General features: G+C 42.3%; 1 protein-coding gene across 4 annotated transcripts in view; it reads right to left on the reverse strand.

Moving 5' to 3' along the window:
* dab1b (DAB adaptor protein 1b) overlaps positions 1–19,573 on the reverse strand; it is a 103,999-nt gene extending 84,426 nt beyond the window's left edge. For all 4 annotated transcript variants that reach the window (XM_029452853.1, XM_029452854.1, XM_029452852.1 and 1 more), the window contains exon 1: positions 18,266–19,573. The gene's annotated coding sequence lies outside the window, so the exon portion shown is untranslated. The remainder of the gene's footprint in view (positions 1–18,265) is intronic.
* Between the last annotated feature and the right edge of the window lie 46 nt (positions 19,574–19,619).

The raw sequence follows: 19,619 nt of genomic DNA on the forward strand, positions 1-19,619 counted from the left end.
TCCAGCTCCGACTGGGGGATCCCGAGGCGTTCCCAGTGAGGAGATATAATCTCTCCACCGAGTCCTGGGTCTTCCCCGGGGTCTCCTCCCAGCTGGACGTGCCTGGAACACCTCCCTAGGGAGGCGCCCAGGTGGCTCCTTACTAGATGAACCACCTCAACTGGCTCCTTTCAACGTAAAGGAGCAGCGGCTCTACTCCGAGTCTCTCACGGATGGCTGAGCTTCTCACCCTATCTCTAAAGGAGACGGCCAGCCACCCATCTGAGAAAACCCATTTCGGCCACTTGTACCCGTGATCTCGTTCTTTCGGTCATGACCCAGCCTTCATGACCATAGGTGAGGGTAGGAACGAAGATCGACCGGTATATTGAGAGCTTTGCCTTCTGGCTCAGCTCTCGTTTCGTCACAACGGTGCGGTAAAGTGACTGTAATACCGCCCCCGCTGCTCCGATTCTCCGGCCAATCTCTCGCTCCATCGTCCCCTCACTCGCGAACAAGACCCCGAGGTACTTGAACTCCTTCACTTGGGGTAAGGGCTCATTCCCTACCCGGAGTAGGCAATCCACCGGTTTCCTGCTGAGAGCCATGGCCTCAGATTTAGAGGTGCTGATCTTCATCCCAACCGCTTCACACTCGGCTGCGAACCGATCCAGTGACTGCTGAAGGTCACAGACCGATGATGAAAGAGCAGCGATGAGATCTTCAGGCCACCGAACTGCAACCCCTCTCCTCCACAACTACGCCTCGATATCCTATCCATGGGTTGGGGACCGCTGTTATAGACCAAACGATTAATCTGCAGACTAAATCACTAGTTAAAATGATTGTTAGTTGAAGCTAGGCATGGAACGATATGAAACTTAATGTCACGATTGTCCTGGCCAAAATAATTGCAATTCATGATATAATCCTGATCGTCACAGAAGTATGCCTAAAACTCCTCACACACTAGAATCAGATGGGACCCACATCTATACCATTTTATATTTTTAGTGAAAAACAATCAAACTATCTAAATAAGGTAATAAATCATAAAAGGTCCCCCTGCATTAATTAATGATTACAATTGTATTACTTGTTTTCACTTCTCTACCATCATAGCGAGCTAGACAGCTTTTCAAGTCACTCGTGACGATGTTCACCACGATCAACTTATTGTGTATTTATTGTGATCTGCCGTCGCTCTGTCACTTCCAGCCTGCACATTTCTTGCGAGGCTAAAAAGCACAATCATGAAACCAAAAGTATGAAATATAAATGCATCCCTTTTGGGTTTCAGATTCTGTTACTCAAAAAAATAAAAAGGAGCGTGTGTGTGATTTTCCCCGAGTAAACAGGAATGCCGTGGTAATACTTCATAAAGGTTATTCATAACATTTCAGAAAAATCCACCCTCACCCATTTCTTTAATGTTAAAAAGCACCGGGGGAAACCTGTCTTAATAAAGCTGTGCACTTCTTCCTGTGCTCGTCTGACTACACAGCATGCAACACCATCTCTGTTTCCACGGCAGGAGCAGCAGAGGATGCCAGGCACCTCTCCTGAGAAACAATTAGCCATGAACTTCAGAGGAGAACAATGATTAGCATGTGAGCATACGGAGAGGGGGGGAAGGGGTGGAGGGGTGGGTGGAGTTTACTTACAGTTACACTATTGATCCCTTACATAACCAAGCACTGAATTACATAACATTTATTGCACTAAGGATACCCAACCCCCACTGACGACCCCATATCTCTCACTCTCACACGCACACTTTTTCCTTTCCTTTCCTTCACTGCAGTAACCTCATTTGGACCGCTGCGCTAATTAAAGGGTCCACAAACCAGAGTAAGAGCCCGCCATATGCTCTCGCCGACAGTAACTCCAGAGTGTCACAACCTGGAGCATCAGACATACTGTAGCTGTTAGAGCAGAACTGAAATACATTACAGCCTTCTGCTCACCTCAACAAAAAACATAAAACCCCTTGAATAAAACTTTGACTAATATTAATTTAATGTCTGTCATAATGTGCTTTTATTGTGCTTAACGATAACTGTGCTACTTTGCATTACACATTATATGCAAAAAGTGATGTATGATGTTTCGTGAAATAGCACTTTGAAGAAACAAAAGACACAAATGTAGGTTAAACTGTAAAAGATGTATAAGGAACAGTGGAGGAAACACAAAAGGGAATAAGAAACGTGTGTAAAAACACAGTATAACACAGTGATTTAAAACATGATACTTGCTCTCGCAGCCAGAGCTCCTCAAGCAAAGGAGCCTATGGGGGCCCTGACGGCATAAGCACCGGTCACCTTTAATCTTTAGTCTCCATTAAGGAAAAGCAAAAAGAGCTTCAGCTGAGACTTGAAGAGAGCTCACAGGCTCACAGGAGAGCAAAACCTGAGCTATAAGTAGGAGCCAGGTGCAACGCTTCAAAGTTAGATACAATCTTTAACTCCAATCCAAAATAACAGACTACAAAGTGGGAGATATAGACCTCGCATGTACCTTAGTAAAATGCTTCTTATACGCTTAACATCAAGATTTTGGAAGCATGAAAGGCTTATAAATTAAAATCACTTTCTTCATCATGCGGTTGACTACCATACAGTCTATTGTCAACACACAGTATGTGAAAATAGTTACTATATCCACTTCTACAGCTCTACATTAACTTAAATGATGTGAGTAATATAACTGCGATGGGGAATTAGCATACAAATGGGGAGAGTAGCCTAAGACGACCCAGTTTTAACTGCCCGTCGTTAAAGCCAGTACATTACTGTAATGCATTTAAAGCTGCTATAATCAATATTTTATATTAACGATGTAGCAAATGACTACTTGTATGTGAGGGGTTGCTTCACATCACACGACTGGCTGAGTCTCACTGCTCTCAGAAATGTTTTCAGCCACAGCAGGAACCTCGGTCCTCTACCTGCCCAGCACCAAACGGCAGACAATGTTTGCAACTAGCTGGTGAACATAGTGGAGCATTTAGCAGCTGAAGAGCCAGTGCCCAGGTGCATAAACTACCTTAAGCTTCAGACATAAGTTTGTCCCTTATGCTAAATATTTCCCAAAGCTAAGGGGTTCATTTAGCAGTGTTTTAAAGCCTCTCAAGTTGTCTCCTTGCCTAAGTGTTTAGTCTAAGGCTTTCACGGTCAGTTCTAACCAGAGACGGTTTAGAAAGGAGACGTAATGAGAGTCCATGTATCTGTGTCACCTGGGTTTTGCCACTAGCGTGCCCACTAAGAGGAGCTGAGTCCATTAACTCCAATGGGAGAAGTGATCGTCGACACAGGTTGTGACCTATTCTTTCGCCCCATAGTCACCAAAGTAAATATTGGACCTACTTTTCACAAGCCACATATTTATTCTCACACTAAAATGTTATTTTACAGAGAAAATGAACTTTGTTTCGAGACCGATTTGTCTGATTTGTCCGTCTCAACAACACGCTCTCCTGAGATCTGGCAACACGGAGCGTTACTGTTGGTCAAACTGGGTCAAAACTTTGAGCTAACGTTCCCAAAACGGCTCAGCGAACACATTTGGGTTATGCTAAATATGGCTGAGTAAAAATCTAATGTTAGCTAAATAAAATATAAATACATTAAACCGCACCCACTTAGGAGACAGGAAGTGACCTTTTCATACTGTTGGCGTTACCCGACAGCATTATTGTTAGTGTTAGCTAGCTTCTCCAAAATAGTCAACAAAGAGATTACAAACACAGGAAAGGAATGTGGTTCTCCTCGAAGAATGATATACATTATACAATTATAATATGTTTAATATAGAATGAAGATAGACTGAAGGTCAAATCTATACCCTCTAACAAGTTGGCTCACAGTGTCCAGTGGCTCTTGTTATTTCCTCCTGCTCTTCAAATCACCATGAATTCCCTCGTTGTCTTATGTTCCACAAATGATTTCCCTTTTTAAAAGACTGGTAAGGGTTTCTTAACATTTTCTGAGGAAAATGTACAAAAAAGGACCTTGGAGCAACGCAGTGTAGCTAAGGGCAAACACTGAGAGTTTTCCTTACGACATCCTTAGGAAAAACTTAGTGATTTTATGCAACTCATTTTTATTTTTATAGAGCATCCTTAGATAGAAATGTAAGGGCGACTTTGGCCAAAGTGGCTTTAATGTGGAAGTTGGTGGAGAGCAAAATGTAAAGGTGAGGTAAAAGCAGAGTGAATATTGGATTTATATTCACCTTGTGGCTAGAGAAACGACTCCAAATGAATGCTCATGTTGTAAGATGTATAAATAAGTAACGGTGTGCCAACATGACTGACACATCGACTTCAAAGATGATAATACGTCGGTGTGTTTACAGATCGTGTTTCCGCCAGAAAAGTCACTTAATGCATGTTTAATTATGTACAAAGTCAACTCGTTTGCCTTCAGTTTTAAAATCTGACGGATGGCTCAGAGGACAAAAGTAATATTGTATGCAACGTTGTTTTCAGTTATCACAGAAATAGGTCGTTAGCTTATCACCTCAGAGCCGAACACGCTCCTTTACAGATGTCAGTCCTCACTGCACCTCCCCTCTAAATATATGCTGCTGTTATATGAATGTATTGCATTGTTCTTCAAATCTACATTCATCCTTTGATATTCTGCAAAAGAGGTGATTTCATTTGAAAATACTAAGAAAAACTAAGAACCTCAACTGTACTAAAAGCAAAGGCAATGTACAAAAGAGAAAGAAAGACTAAGATTGAACAAAATATTTCAAGAAACACAGAAACGCTGTTAAGGTCAAACAGCAAGCTGGGTTTTACAACATCTCTGACTTCTAAAGACGTGGCTGCTATGATTTTGACTTACAACAGAGCACGTCTTTCTCCAGTTTAATCACAATAAAAAAGGGAGACTTACACACCACGAGCTAAACAGTAATTGATTACACTGAACCGGTAATCTTATATAACCTCCAGACCTCCTCACAACCTATTTAACACCCTGTCAGCAGCACGGAGCACCACCCTGTCTGCTCGGAGGGGGGTCATTGTACAGTCGAGGCTCAGGAGAAAATAAAAAATGAAGGGCAAATAAAGAGACGTGGAGGCTTTTCTATCATATGTACAGCTCGTGTAATAAGGGTCATAGCGCCCTGAGCTACTCAACTGTACAGACGGAAAAAATAATTTAATTCATAAGGTAGGGAGGGACGAGAAGCAGCTTTCCATATCAAAGAGGGTTGGCAGCATTTTGTTTGAGAGGCACATTTTCAAATTCTACAAACTCAATATTCTCTTTTTGATTAAAATTCCATGCGTCTACCCTGCCTCTTTGCCTGATTGGTGTGTCAAGGGGGGTTTCCAGACAAAAGGTACTGGATTCAACTCCTCGAGGCAATTGGCGGCTTCGAGTGTTAAGTGCAGTGGGAATCTGTGGGCGTGCAAAAAATCTTCAGACAAGCAAATCCCAAATGCATTGCGGGGTTCATGTTCCTTGTACTGCACAGCGGTGTCAGACAGAAGGCTTGTGTTTTAAGTTTGATCCTTTCTGTGTCACGGTGCCAGCCTCATAGGCTGAGACGACCTTAGCGTGGCAGCGCTCACTCCTCCACAGGATTTCCGCTCACCAGAGCAAACGTCTATCAGATCAGACACATTAAGAAGCTAATTGTCCCCCTTGGGCTGGACTGTTCATTATCTGAGCCAGTGCACAGAATTCAGTGAAGCAGGAGAAGAAATGGAGGCCACGGCAGGCTGGCACATACAAACATGGTCAGTGGCTCTGGAAAACTCAAACAGGCATCCACATAGACAGCCTGTGGTTGTACTGAGCCTCCACTCTGTGCCTGCTATCCCTCTGCAAACAAGAACATCCCTCCATGAAATTACCAGCTACAGTTTGGACACATAACCTGCTTGTAAAAATATTTAATTCACTTGAATATTTTAATTCATTTTTGTCTGTTCCCTCAAAGAAAAGGTAGAACATGTAGCCTAACATGTCTGCATTAAAATGTCTAAAAAAAGACTAGACCTATGTTATACATGTTGTTGAGTTGTGTGATTACATTATCCCAAATGTTTCCAACAATTTCAAACCCAGAGAAATCTGTATTTTTAATCAAGTTAATGGTCGGTTTTATTTGGTGGCCTATAATGGCGTCGTATCCCCTTTGCACATCCGTCAGCGTTGTGGTTGTCTGCCAGAAGTCATTAATGGACTTTTTATCCAATTTTTTAATCTATTTTACAAACTACTTTTTAGATCTTGGTCATTCTTAAATATGCCTTTTAACCCGATAAAGGATTAGAGTCATCGGACGTCTGGAAGTTATCAGAGAAACAAGCTGAGCAAATGTGAGCGGTTAGCTCGCAGCCCCTCTATGTCCACTGAACTGCGGAGAAACACCGATTTTTAACTTGAAACTGCTTTATTCACTGTTTTGATCCCACGCTACTTCACAATGTCACCAAACTTTGTTTTTGTTATTGTTTTGATTGAGCGACAACGAGTCGCAAAAAATTACATATATTCTGCTTTCAATAATACAATGTGCAAAAATTATAGACCGGATAAAAAGCTCTTCCACTTACAGGAAAGCCGGTGTTTGCCATGTGAGGTGTATTGTTAACCGTACACCATGCACATTACTCTGTATTATCCAGCAGCTTCAGTTCTTTAAAAAGAAGAGGGATGCTGTTTTTTCATGGGGAAAAAACCCTTTGCATCTACTCTAGAAGCAGCAGGAGCCACGTTGGACCCCATCCAAGTAGAGACATATTGGCAGGTGAACATTTAATGCCATTCACCCCGTCCCCAGTGAACACACAACAACAGTCCTTGCCCCCTTTGAGCTCTAACAAATAACTCCTCTTCATGGCCAACGTGCGTCTTTTTTCCACACACAATTGAGTCATGATGGGATTACCCATTGTGTGTACAGCTGCAGTCACAGGATTAGGGATGACTAGGGATGATGGCAGAGAAAACACTGTGCTAACCAACTGCACAGCACCAGCCACTGGCTCCCACAAATGCCAGCTTGGAAAGCCGCCCCAAGACCTTAGAAAATACCATGAGTATTATCAACAGATGATAACGTTATAGCCGTTTCTGTGAAAGATGTGTGCTCCAAAACAGGGCTTCTCAAACTTGTTGGGGCCAGGGACCGTTTACATGCGAGAAAAGAAAGGACCCCCTCCTAAGCGTAACATCGATTAAGCATACACTTACCACCATTTGTACTCCTTTGGAAACATTTGCATTCTAATACTTTTCAACATAAATACTTCAGACTTGTTTTATAGTTATAAACAGAAACCCATTTGAATGGGGTTAATACCCTTTTCTTTTGCCTGTATATTCCAGGGTGCTTTGTATTCAGATGTCACTTTAGCTCGACTGGCTTCAACGGATTTGTTCGCGACCACCTGAAGATACGCGAAGCATTCTGCTCTCCCGTCGCTTCTCAATTTAGCTAGTTTCGGTTTAGCACCACTTGACGATGGACTGATTTAAAGATTACTGCATGCTCGCCAGCTGGTAGTGAAGTGAATGATTTGTGACAGAGTGACGTGATGGTGTCACAATCATATCTTGATTGGCCCAAAGCTAAAGGTGGGTGGGAGTAATGGACACAATATCCTTGTTTTATTTGTGCCAATGGTCCTCATCTGTAGATATACACTTTTTAATGATACAGCACAATTATATATTTTATAGTCAATTATTTTGCGGAGCCCTTGGCAGAATCACTGCTCTAAAAGATATCAAAAGAAAAGGGATGTAAACATTTCTCGACGTGGCTATGTTAAATATACTCCTAAATATCTGAACAGCATGTGCTTCTGAGTTTTGCGGCTAGTGTGAGAAGACAACACATTTTCCTCATCATAACCTGTCAGCCTTCTTTCTGTTGTTCATACCTTTGTGACAATAATCACATATTTGTGATGCTGGGTGCATGTATGCCTGTGTATGCCATCAGAGGAGGCGAGCGACGACTGTCAGAAGTGACAAGTGATGACTGGGTTAGCAAGACACACCATTATCTCACACCTCAGGCAAGTACGTGTGTGTGTGTGTGTGTGTGTGTGTGTGTGTGTGTGTGTGTGTGTGTGATAGAGAGAGAAGTGTGATAACAGCGTACACCTCATGTTCACTTGCGCCTTGTAAGACAGAGCTGCACATCTCTGCCAGCAGATGGGCCTCATACAAGTGAAGCGGCGCAGCCGGCGTCATGGGAACAAATGCTGTTATTGCACTTCTCTACAAACTGGTAATTTAGTGTAATTCTAGTCAGTGTCACAACAGCGACATTTTGCATTTCAAGCGCTGTCATCTTTTTCAGAGGCGGCACGCTAGTGGATCCGCAGCCGAGGAGACGCTGTGTTTTTGGGTGATGTGCTGCTCGTATGACGCCCCCGACCCCTGTGATCTCGAGTTACGCTGAGAGGCAGAGATGTCAGACATGGTGGGTGATCGGCAGGGACAGTGTCCAGCCGTCCTGTGCCAGCAAAAAACTATCATTGGTGTGTGTGTGTGTGTGTGTGTGTCTACATCCTCTCGAGAGTGGAGCGGGCGCCAAGGGAGAGACACAGTGACTCACGCTGTAGATGGGAAGGGGAGTGAGGGAGAGAGAAGGATTGAGAGTCACTCATCATCACACATGTGCCCACATCACCCCCCTCCCTCATTACAGCCCACGCCACCCACAGAAACTAAGAGCGTGGTCACACCGAGTTCACGCACACGCACATATATGACAGCATATGAAAGAAGTAGCCTCTACATCAATATGTCAGAGGGGCTTATCCATAATGGGCGAAGCAGGCTGTAGCAGTGAATCAAGCACTTATTCAGAGCAGCCAGCCAGTGTTCACAATTAGAGCTAGACATTTGGAGAAAGTGGTTAAAAGCTTGTGCAAATTATCATGTTTCAGTGTCTACACACTGATTCCTGCTTTCTCAGTGATGGATCACAGCGTGCAATATTCTACAATCTGGGTTTCATGTGTTGAATAGAAAATGCCTTTCATCCTGTAAGGGTAGTACCGATGCCTAAATAGTAATAATAAGCCTGTGTTGCGGAGTGAACATAACCGCAGTTTTTCCAAAACATCTAACCTGCCTGCAGTATAGCAGCAGTGAGATGCAGCTTATCCTCCACGCAGATAGAGAAGCTTTGGCGTGCAATTACTGAATTAGTCGAGAAATTAATTTCAACCCAGTGAACTGACACAGAAACGCACTGAACTGCTAATCTGGGAGCAGGAGGGCTAGAAATCCTCTGGAATTTAAAGTTTAATGGATTAATGATGTCAAGGCTCTCGAGTGGATAGGACTGTAGCACAAAGTAACTCCGGAGGAATTAAATTGCTTATGGTGTATGTCAGAAAGCAACCCTAAGGAGTCTGCTAGTACAGTAGCTTCTAACCCACTTGTGTGCAGTCTTAACTACCCACGATGCATCAGAGCTATTGTCGTGAGTCTTTCGTTTCACCTTCCTGACTTTTCCTTCCACACAGAGTCTGTGAATGGCCTTACAGTAGGAGTCAACGTATGACATGGCCTATTGTTTTCTAAAGTCCCCCCCAGGGACGCACCATCATGTAAGGGCACACACACAACACCACTGATCACTCAGTCAGCCTGCAGTGATTAGTCATAGGCAAAGAGTCCAAATCCAAAATAAGTCATAGGCCTATTTCTGATTGGCCCCCACACAAGAAGATTAACGCGGCGTTTAATGAACTTGGACCAAAGGCAAAAGACTGAATTAATCATTTTGGCACAAGGAAGTTTATTAGACAGACCATTGTCTTTTTCTTCGAGCACAGTTCACATGTAAACTTTAGCATTTTTTCCTCTCTGCGCAATATGCTGTACAAGACTGACTGTTGGATATAAAATAGCAGAGTACTTGGCCCGACAGACTGAAGGTCGTTGTGGGAGTAAATATATGTACACATGCGACCTCAGACGCACCACAAATGCACACATATGTACGACCACATGCACAAAGATGAGACAAAGATGTGGTTCATTATATTGAACCATGATCTTTGGCTGCTGTTGGGCATCCCTATTTGTTTGTTATTTTGGGAACTTCAGTATTAATAAAGTGCCAAGTCGTGCATATCGTAGCATACACACAGTAAGTTTGCCAATCGTAATTATTGTACAGAAGTCTATGAGACAATGGAGCTGCTTCTCACCTGATTTATTACCTAGTTCATGTTTTGCTAACAAGTCTTCTTCAACACAGCATGACGTTCATTTTGTAAATTAAGGTCCCATTTAGAGTAAAATAGACAAAGCAGGGTATGTTTTAGGGCGGGGCAAGGTGATTGACAGGTCGCTACCGCGGTGTTGTCCGGTTTCGGAGCTCTCTGGGTTTTTGTCTTAGAACTTTGACCCTTTCACAGTGTTTTCAGTTCATGAAAGTTCATTGTGATCGCCTAAAATGGCTTTTTCAGTCTTTGGTTGTACTTAGCTCCACCCTCGTGTCACTTCTGTTTCCTAAAAAACCAAGATAGCAACGGCCAAAAACCCAAATCAAAATCGTAGTCCACAAACCAATGAGGGACGTCACTGTGACAACGTCCACTTCCTGTATACGGTCTTTGATGTACGCTATTTACATGGCAGATTCGTAATTGCTATAACCTGTGATATGCATTAGGCTAACATAAGGATCCTAACATGCTCTTAATGCTAGATGATGTCAGTATTTACCATGTTCACCATCTTAGTTTAAAGTGTCAGCATGCTAACACCGGAGGCTGATGGAAATGTCATTAGTTTTGCAGGTATTTGGTTGTAAATAAAAGTATTGACAGTTGAGATTTTGCCCTAATGATACAATAGGAGAACTTAAGGTGTCATCAAGGTCAATAAGATTCATCCACTAGTGACCATGTAAGTCTGATTGCCGTGACATTTTGTACCAACAGTTGTTGAGTTAAATCAGTCTGGACAAAAGTGGTGAGCCTGCAGGGACGTATTCTCCTCTAACACCTTCTTGTTGTAGCCGCAAACCAAATAATCACCCTTCATTACACCATGTACGAGCAGAGGGCCAACATGGCATCAACATAATCCAATACAAGACTAGATATGAACCTGAGTAACAACATCCAGCTGCATACCCAAAGACTAAAGAGGGAGGGAGCTTTCATTTAGAAGGTCTCACTGTGGAGCGCTCTTTCACTCCAGATACATATGTATTAAGGTATTTCTATTATAACCCTTAAAAGAGAAAAATTATTCACCTGGTTTTTTTTTGTGATCTTGAAATGTTCACTTCCAGTTTGTGAATGTTATCTCTCCCTCAAAGACATCACAAAGAGAGCCAAAATGGTGATGAGCCATCACAGGGAAGTCTTGGAGTTGTTCCACTGATAGGAGAGACTGCCAACATGGATATGCAGCATCCGTATTCCAAGGTGACTCCCAGTAAGGGTTCTGGTTTATAACAGTTATATATATTTATATATCACAGCATTACAATGAATTATTCTTCCGTTGTAAAATCTCCAGTAAACAAGGACAGGTTTTGTCTTGATTGATGTTGGATGGTGGAGCATCGGTTCTTTCTTAAAAGCTGCACTTAACCAGATCTTTATGTGTTGCCCCGAGTGATACACCCACAGGTAATCATCACCCAGCTGAGCTTTATCTCAACCGGTTGTGCATTTTTGTTTCTGCTTCTTTCATCTTACCATTTTGGTTTCGCAATTTGCGTACTTCCATACTTACACTTGCTATTTTAAAGTGCATAAGTGCGTTCTCACTGCCAGATGGTTTACTCATAATAACGATTAGAAATGTAAGTATGGAATCCTGGACACTTCTCACCTTCAATGGCCATCTGTAGCAGAAGAGGAGGGAGCAGCAGCGGTTGCTTCCTTGAACACAGCACTATACAGATTTAGCCTATATTTAAAAAAAATAATTTTTAACTAAACTGTTGTAAAATAGAAGCAATCAGAATGTATATTTAGTTAATTTAGCAGTCTGTAATGATTTGGTACGACAAATGATCATGTGAATAGCAAACAGCCCTGAGTCAGAACCAGATTGAACTAAAGGTTTCAGTTTTCTCAGTATTTCCTTCAAATGAACTAAATGTGCATGTTCCCTGGTAAAGACTGTCTCGTTCGGTCACTGAAACAATGACATCATCACTCCCTGAAAACATACATTTTTCTTAGATGTTTAAACACAATGAAATGGGCTCCGAGTTAAAGTTGACTCGATGCGATTAGACGGTAAAATCTCATTAAGAGCAACTACATTCTGCTAGATGTATATCAGCGCGTGCATCCCTCGTTCATGCTTCAGTTTGCAGAAAATAACCTGCCCCGTATAAAATGAGCTAAAATGACAGACGTATCAGCCGAACACAACCTTGCTTGGGGGAGCACACATACAGTCGACCTGGTGCTTACAATTCCTGTTGCGTGCTTTTCTCACCTGGCAAGTGTCTCCTCGGGGCAGGTGACAGAGGTCATGATGCGGAGGACGGTGGGCCTGATGCGAAAGCAGAAGCCCCGGGGACAAGCTATGACAACCAACACCATCATCATCATCCTCATAACATCTGTAGGACCCCTATTGTGTGTAACCATGGTGACAATCTGAGGGGGGGGGTAGCCCTCGAGGTTGTTGCAGTGTCAGTGTAGTGGCCTTCAAACTGCCCCTCTACACCACTATGCATGCGTTTAAAACTACTTAAACAATCACCATGAACATGATGTGGCTATGTTTCCCCTTTGACTCACAGCTGGTATCGTTTGCCACGAGTGGAATGAATCATCTAAAGATGGAGATTAAAAAGACATTCATGACTTTTGTGTAGGAAGCTCCACATGTTCAGTGTATGGATTTAATATGTAATATTTAATTGAGCCTTGAGGGACACATAGTGATTATAGACAGACAGTCCATTAGGATGTACAAGTGGTCAATAAGACATATTAGCAACAGCACTCGTCTCTTTGCTAGTACAGCTTTTCTGCCTTGACACACAGTATGTATGCCTTTTTTTTTTGTCTGTCCCCCCCCCCCGGCCACATTATATAATATTGCAGTGTTTGTTCCAAGCACTATAAATCACAATTACAAAAAGGCAGCTACACGAGAGACTCATACTCATTTAAATACTAATTAGCACATTACAGAGACACACGAGACCGTGCAGTCATTGTCTACATTTCTGGTGAATTAGGTTTGCCTAGCAACAATGCAATGTCAAGAATGATAATCGAGTTGATCCAGTTTCAACAGAGAATGATGATTTGAGTTTTGATAAGCGGAAGAGTGGCGGTGGATGCCCTAAGAGCAAACCGGCAGCTTGTGAGGAAGTGCCGATGCACGGACAAAGTCACGGTACAACAACGAGTCAAATGTAGAGCGGGTACCGGCCCGCTCCCAGCACTGCTGAAATCTTTACCAAGATACTCAATTACTGCAAAAAGTCATTACATTACAGCCAAAGTAATGCATTACATTACTGGTTACTGTCCTGTTGCTCAGCCCAGCTCCATCTAAGGTGTCTTTAAACAAGTCCACATCCCCCACATCTGTTGGGTTTACCATGCGCAGAAGTAGAAAGCGAGACGTTGTGTTTTAAGAAGCAGGCAGTCCACAATTCGGAGGGATTTACTGATCATCCGGCAGCGGCTAGATTAGCCTCGCTGACTGCACACAGCTCTCCAGAAATCACAACCTCAGCTGTGCTGTTCACACACCCCCCCCACCTCCAGTCCCAAGCTAGCGCACCCTGGACCAGTCTGTCCTGAACGCAGAGAGCAAACCGATAAACCTTCCATCAAACTCCCAGTAACACGGCTCACAAATCGACCACCACGTGCCGAAGTCACGGAGCGTTACTGGGATTTGACTGTAATGTAATTACCAAAATTACAAAAGGTAACCCTTCGCACTCATCGCTACTGAAAAAATAACCACATCACTACTGTCCAACACTGCCTGTAACCATCATACTCACTCCTTTAGTCAATCCAGCCGATCATTATCATAAATAGCCAATCATACATCGATCGGCTATGATCAATAACCGCGTGTTCTTCAATTGGATGTATATTCCAAATTACTTTGTCATTTTAAAATAGTGACTTTAATGACAAATGTGAAGTTGCATTGATTACACACTGTTTTCACACTGAACATTTGCCCATGCATAAGGTGTTTTTATGGACTAGGAATCCACTATTTATTCATAACGGACACAATAACATTAATATTCAATTCCATACTGTACATAATGTATGTCAGGAACACATTGACACTAGATTGTGATACAGTTGTTGCAGTGGAGATTAACAATACACAACAATGTGAGATGTGCTTTGAGAAGTGTAGAGACTACAGTCAGAGGCACATGGAGTACAGTCACCTTTAGCATCTGGGCTGTGAATCATTCGTCAGCAGGGGAAAGGTTAGACTGCGCGCTTCTGTGAAAGTGCACGTCATGCATGATCATTCTTTACTCTAGGCTGAATGGTGTGCATCCTATCCTGTATTTAGTCAACATGTCACATCTCATCTGTGTGTGTCTCAGCTGTGTCTCACCCGTGTGTGGGCTTCGCATGAGGACACAGTGTGACCCGGTGAATGTGGACTCAATTTTGCATGTCCGAGTCTGCACTCCGTGTGCCACGTGAACGCAGGATGTACGAGTGTATGTGAAAGTAGATCCGTTATTACCAGCTCCTCGCACACCTCCGGCTTCTGTGTCACATGAGCCATGATCGTGGGGAACACCTCATGTTTCTGAGTGTCTCATCAGACAGCGGAAAATCTCAGATGACAAGAGTGGCAGAGAGGAAACAAGTCCATGAAACATTAAGCAGAAGCTTCCCCTGGAGGAGACTGTTATTCATATACATCTCCAACCAAAGGCTTATCCAATGTGGCACGTCTGCTGCAGCTTTTTGAATGTCTACTTCAGCTTTACGCACCGGGCTTAATCACGAGCACATGGGAATGTGACTTCTGCGATAGTTAGCTTACTGAGGGTAAGGCATGGCCGAATTGATTCCAATTGGCTGCCAACGTCTTATCGGCCTCTTGCTAAGCACCCTAAACGGCCCTGTCAGAATGCCATTGTGGCTCAACCATGAAGAAGATTTAACTGCTCCTAAATCACAACTACAACTGTGTTTATTGTGATGTCCAACACTGGCAGGAAGTGCGGGAAATAGCAAGGCAAGGCAATTTAAAGAAAAAGAAGGAAATGGGCAATAACACACATGTAGACGCCGGAGGGAGGGGATGGGAGAATCTATGACAGAAGTTGTAAATCCGCATTTAATGCTGCGGTCTCAAATGATATCCACAGAACATCAAAGAAACCCCCCCCACTCCCCTCTCACAAAAATCTGAGAAAGCAGCGGACTCAGAGGATTATTCTCCTCCAATCGTATACGCTCAACCCCCCCCCACACACACACACGTATGCGTGGTGAGAAGAAAAGAGGAGAGTAAGAGCATTGGAAATACTCACAAGACGGATTTTCTTTTTGTTTCTTTAAAAAAAAAAAAAAGAGGTCCAAAAACAAAAAGGTCGAGATATGTTGATTTTTTGTAAAGCGTCAAAAACACTACATTTCCCATAGTGCAACAAACAACTCAATTTACTTTGACCCTTCCTGTCTGGTGTACTTCCACATATTCCCATGACCCAATGCTCCCAGTGGTGGTTCAGTCTTAAAGCCCAACCATGATAACCCTGATGACATCACAGGGGTATTTTCTCATGCTGTGTTCACACAGAACACAAGGTGAATTTCAGAGGCTGTGCAAGTGCATGTAAAATCAATAGAAAGACGGGAGCAGGTGCGAAGAGATGCCAATTTGCCCACAGAGGTGGAAACTCAGGCAAAGGTGAGTTGGTGCCAGTTGACATTGACTTGAGAAAAAGAAAAAAGGCACTTATCCTTTATGAAGCTAGTGTTGCATCATGAACAGCCGAAGACGATAGAAAATTAGAGAGGGATGAAATATCAGAATAAACTGGAGTTCCTGGTGAATTCTGGGATCAGTCAGTTTGGGGCCAATGAACACAGACTGCAGAAATAGTTCAGCGGTTTCAATCAAATCAAATAACACAGAGCAAAATTGTGCATGCCTTCAGAGGAACAGAAGACATTACACAACTGTTTTCACGGGTTAAGTAGTATTTCTAATGACAGTAAATTGGTGGAACGCCCTATAACTAAGTATTTAGAGCATTAGAAAAACATTTTAGGACTTATTTCTACCATATTTGACATGAATCAGGCAAGAGAGGTATCTAGCTAACAGAAAGTATAGAGCAGACACCTGTATACACCAAAATAAAAACATGCAGATAAAAAGAGCCCACTGAGAATATTCAGTCCATAACAGATCTCGGATAAAGTGCCCGGGAAAAGAGGATTGCAGCCGTGCATTTATAGTTAATCTTTGGAACGAGGCAGGGCAAAGAGAAACCTAGGAATTCTGTTAACAAAATGAAAGGAAAAAAAGAGCATCAGGCACGCTCATCTCTGAAAGGCTCCTGCTACTCAACCGGGTCAGATGAATAAAGAGGTTTTAACCTAATTTCTCACATCCACCACCGCTCTGACCGTGCCTGACCGCGAGAAAGAGACAGCGTGTGTAAACGTAATGGAATTAATCCAGTTTTTGACTTGAAATACACAGCTGCAGTCATATGATAAATGCTTTTGGTTGAGGCTGAACATCAAAAGATGCCGTCTTCAAACACATTTTCTGCCAGTGTTCTGTTTTCCATCAAACACTTCACATGTAGACCGAGCACATTTCTGTCTGAATACTCCTTGTTTCAGAGTCTAACAAGTACATTTTTAATAAGAGAACACAAATATGATAATAAGGGGAGCCGTTTCAGTGGCAAAGACAAAAAGCAAATGAATATGCATGGTGGAGAGCAGTATTAGCCCTTGAACTAATGTACTTCCATCCTGAGTAATGACTCATCACATGGAAAATGATGGTGATGTAGGATCGAAAACCATACAAAGGTTTATCCAAAGATTACACTGCCCCCTGCTGGACAACGCAACGCAACACTTACATAAGAGAGGTTACAGTAGTTCAGTGTTCTGTTACCTGCAGACTGTACATTCTTATTAATGTCTGATGAATACATAAACTCACAAGGATGCAAACAGTCATTCTTAGTGATTATAGTAAGTGGTTTTCTAGTGACACTGTATTATGTGAGCATGTTGCCTCCTTACAGTGAATGTGTGTGTGCGTGGCTTCAACTGTAGGACATTTTAACCTAGGAAGAAAATAGGAGGATTTAAAAAGAGGATTTGCAAAAATGAAGCATTTTGCACATCAGTGCCATATATAAAAGATGTTAAGCCATATTCTGTGACCTGATAAGGAATTTTAGCCATATTGCTGGTCTTTTTCCCCAAATTGACCCAATATTTTTATGTAACACTGCATCTGGTACTAAACTACACACAGGCAGTACAAGCACAAGGTCACCCACCTCACCTCAGCGAGGTGGGTGCCTGCAGCTCTCAGAGCTCACGTCCATCCCTAGCCTTGTTTAAAAAAAAAGAAAATCCCTCATTAGCATTTGATATAATCAAGATTATTCTTCTGTCGAAAAAGGTGGAAAATGTGTATAATGTCATTGTATATTTGTCACTTATCGATTCATAGTTAGTCATTTTAATGCACAAATGACAGAAAATGCTGTTTTCAGCCTCTGAAATATGGAGATTTCCTGCTTTTCTCTATGATATCAAAAAAGGAATATCGGTAGGTTTTGGACTGACAAAAAAAGACATTTGAAAGACTTTAAGAAACTGGGATGGACATTTCACTACTATCTGACATTTTTCAGACCAAACGATTAATCGAAAATATGATTATGATTATTCAATAATCGTTAGTGGCAGCCCTGCTAAACACCCTAGACCAGTTGTCCGTTTTTAATGACCAACACCAATTGAGCCAATAACATGCAGAGTTTCTCTCTGTAAACATGTTTATTAATAACTTGGATGATGGATATAGCGCTCAGTGGATGTTTTCTCAAGTTACAATGTCTCTCAGGCACCACAGAGGTTCCCTTTCATCCACCACGATGAACATGAAGCACGACATTGTATATTACTTACAGAAACTATCGAAATATTAAAAACTTCAAAAAAAAGAGTTGGTACAACTACTTTTAAAATGACACAATTTCATAATTTGATATACTGCGCGATTGCAACTGTCCCACACAGGTGAGCACATACCTGTTCTCCTCTTGCTGGGTAGCCATGTTTGCTCTCCCGAGCTAGCCTATTTGACCGCGTAGTTTTTCTGCTTTCATGTTTTGTAATCCTCTCAGAAAGATGCTCGTGGTCCTGAAAGCTCGTTCCGAATAACACACACCGGAAGCAAAAAATCCAGATCTTGTCTTCTCTGACAAGCTAACGTTAGCAGCTAGCCATGTTTTCCCTGGAGTACCACACACACATACTGATTATTTATATCAGCAGTTTGGGTTTAAACAATATTTTGCGGCTGGTAAACCTAGGCGTTTAATTTCAAGGTTGTTGTTTTTTTCCAAAAGGAAGACTTTCATATTGTGCTTTTGAATCCATATCGTGTTGACCGCAGCTGCAACCCGCTCAGGATGAATTCTGACAATTAAGAGAGTAACTGGAAAACAGCCAATCACATTGCAGCGGGACAACAGCTCCAGTCTGATGGCATCACATCTGTGCCATCGGCTTTCACTGAAGGCTTTGGGCATGCGCACTGTAGTTTTCCCACACTTAGTTGGGGCACTTGACGTTGCGAGCTGGCGCTATCCCCACATAGCGACCTCCCAAGTCAAGTGCAAATAAAACACCATTTTACAACTAGCCAATGAACTTGAATTGCAGAATAATGATAAATAACAGCAGCAAACTGAGGATGTTTTATGTCATGTATTAATTCAGAATTAGTCATTTCTAAATTACCCAGTAGCCTACCACTAAAAGCACACTTCTGCTGCCAGCAGGTGGGGCTTTTGGCGCACTTGTCCCAAATGACCTGTAGAAACATGCTCTAGTGTTTTGTTTTGCATACCTAATACTAAAACTCCTTGTTTATTGCTCCAACAACTACATGCCTGGACTCGTAGATAATGATAGATTATTCTTTTAGGAATACCTGAAGCACCTTCTTGAGGTTGAGTGTATAAAGTATCACACAAATAATTGTACCTTTTCATTAAAGTCCTTTCACGTTGTGTGCAAAAGACCATCTATCTTCCCTTTCAGGTGCACTGGATCAATAACTAACAATAGAATAGAGAAGTGTACAGCTTCTTTTGTCGCTCTATTTTTCCACATTCAATATAACAATTCCCAAATACTTGGAAATGTCTTCTGTGCTTTACACTGCAAGTACATTTTCAGTAACAGATTGGTGTGCTCTTATTTTGAAGGTGAACCGAGAACAGAAAAAGTCCTGCAGTTGTTTTTGAAAATGTGAGGAAATGTCCTGATAGCAAGTTTACTTAGAGGTCAGAACTCAATGTTTATGGAATAAAAAAAAAAAAAAAGGTACAGATGGAAAACTGAGATGGATGTTTGAAGGACAGCAAATCCTTCATAA

This window comes from Cottoperca gobio, chromosome 17, assembly GCF_900634415.1.
Source record: "Cottoperca gobio chromosome 17, fCotGob3.1, whole genome shotgun sequence".
Taxonomy (NCBI): domain Eukaryota; kingdom Metazoa; phylum Chordata; class Actinopteri; order Perciformes; family Bovichtidae; genus Cottoperca; species Cottoperca gobio.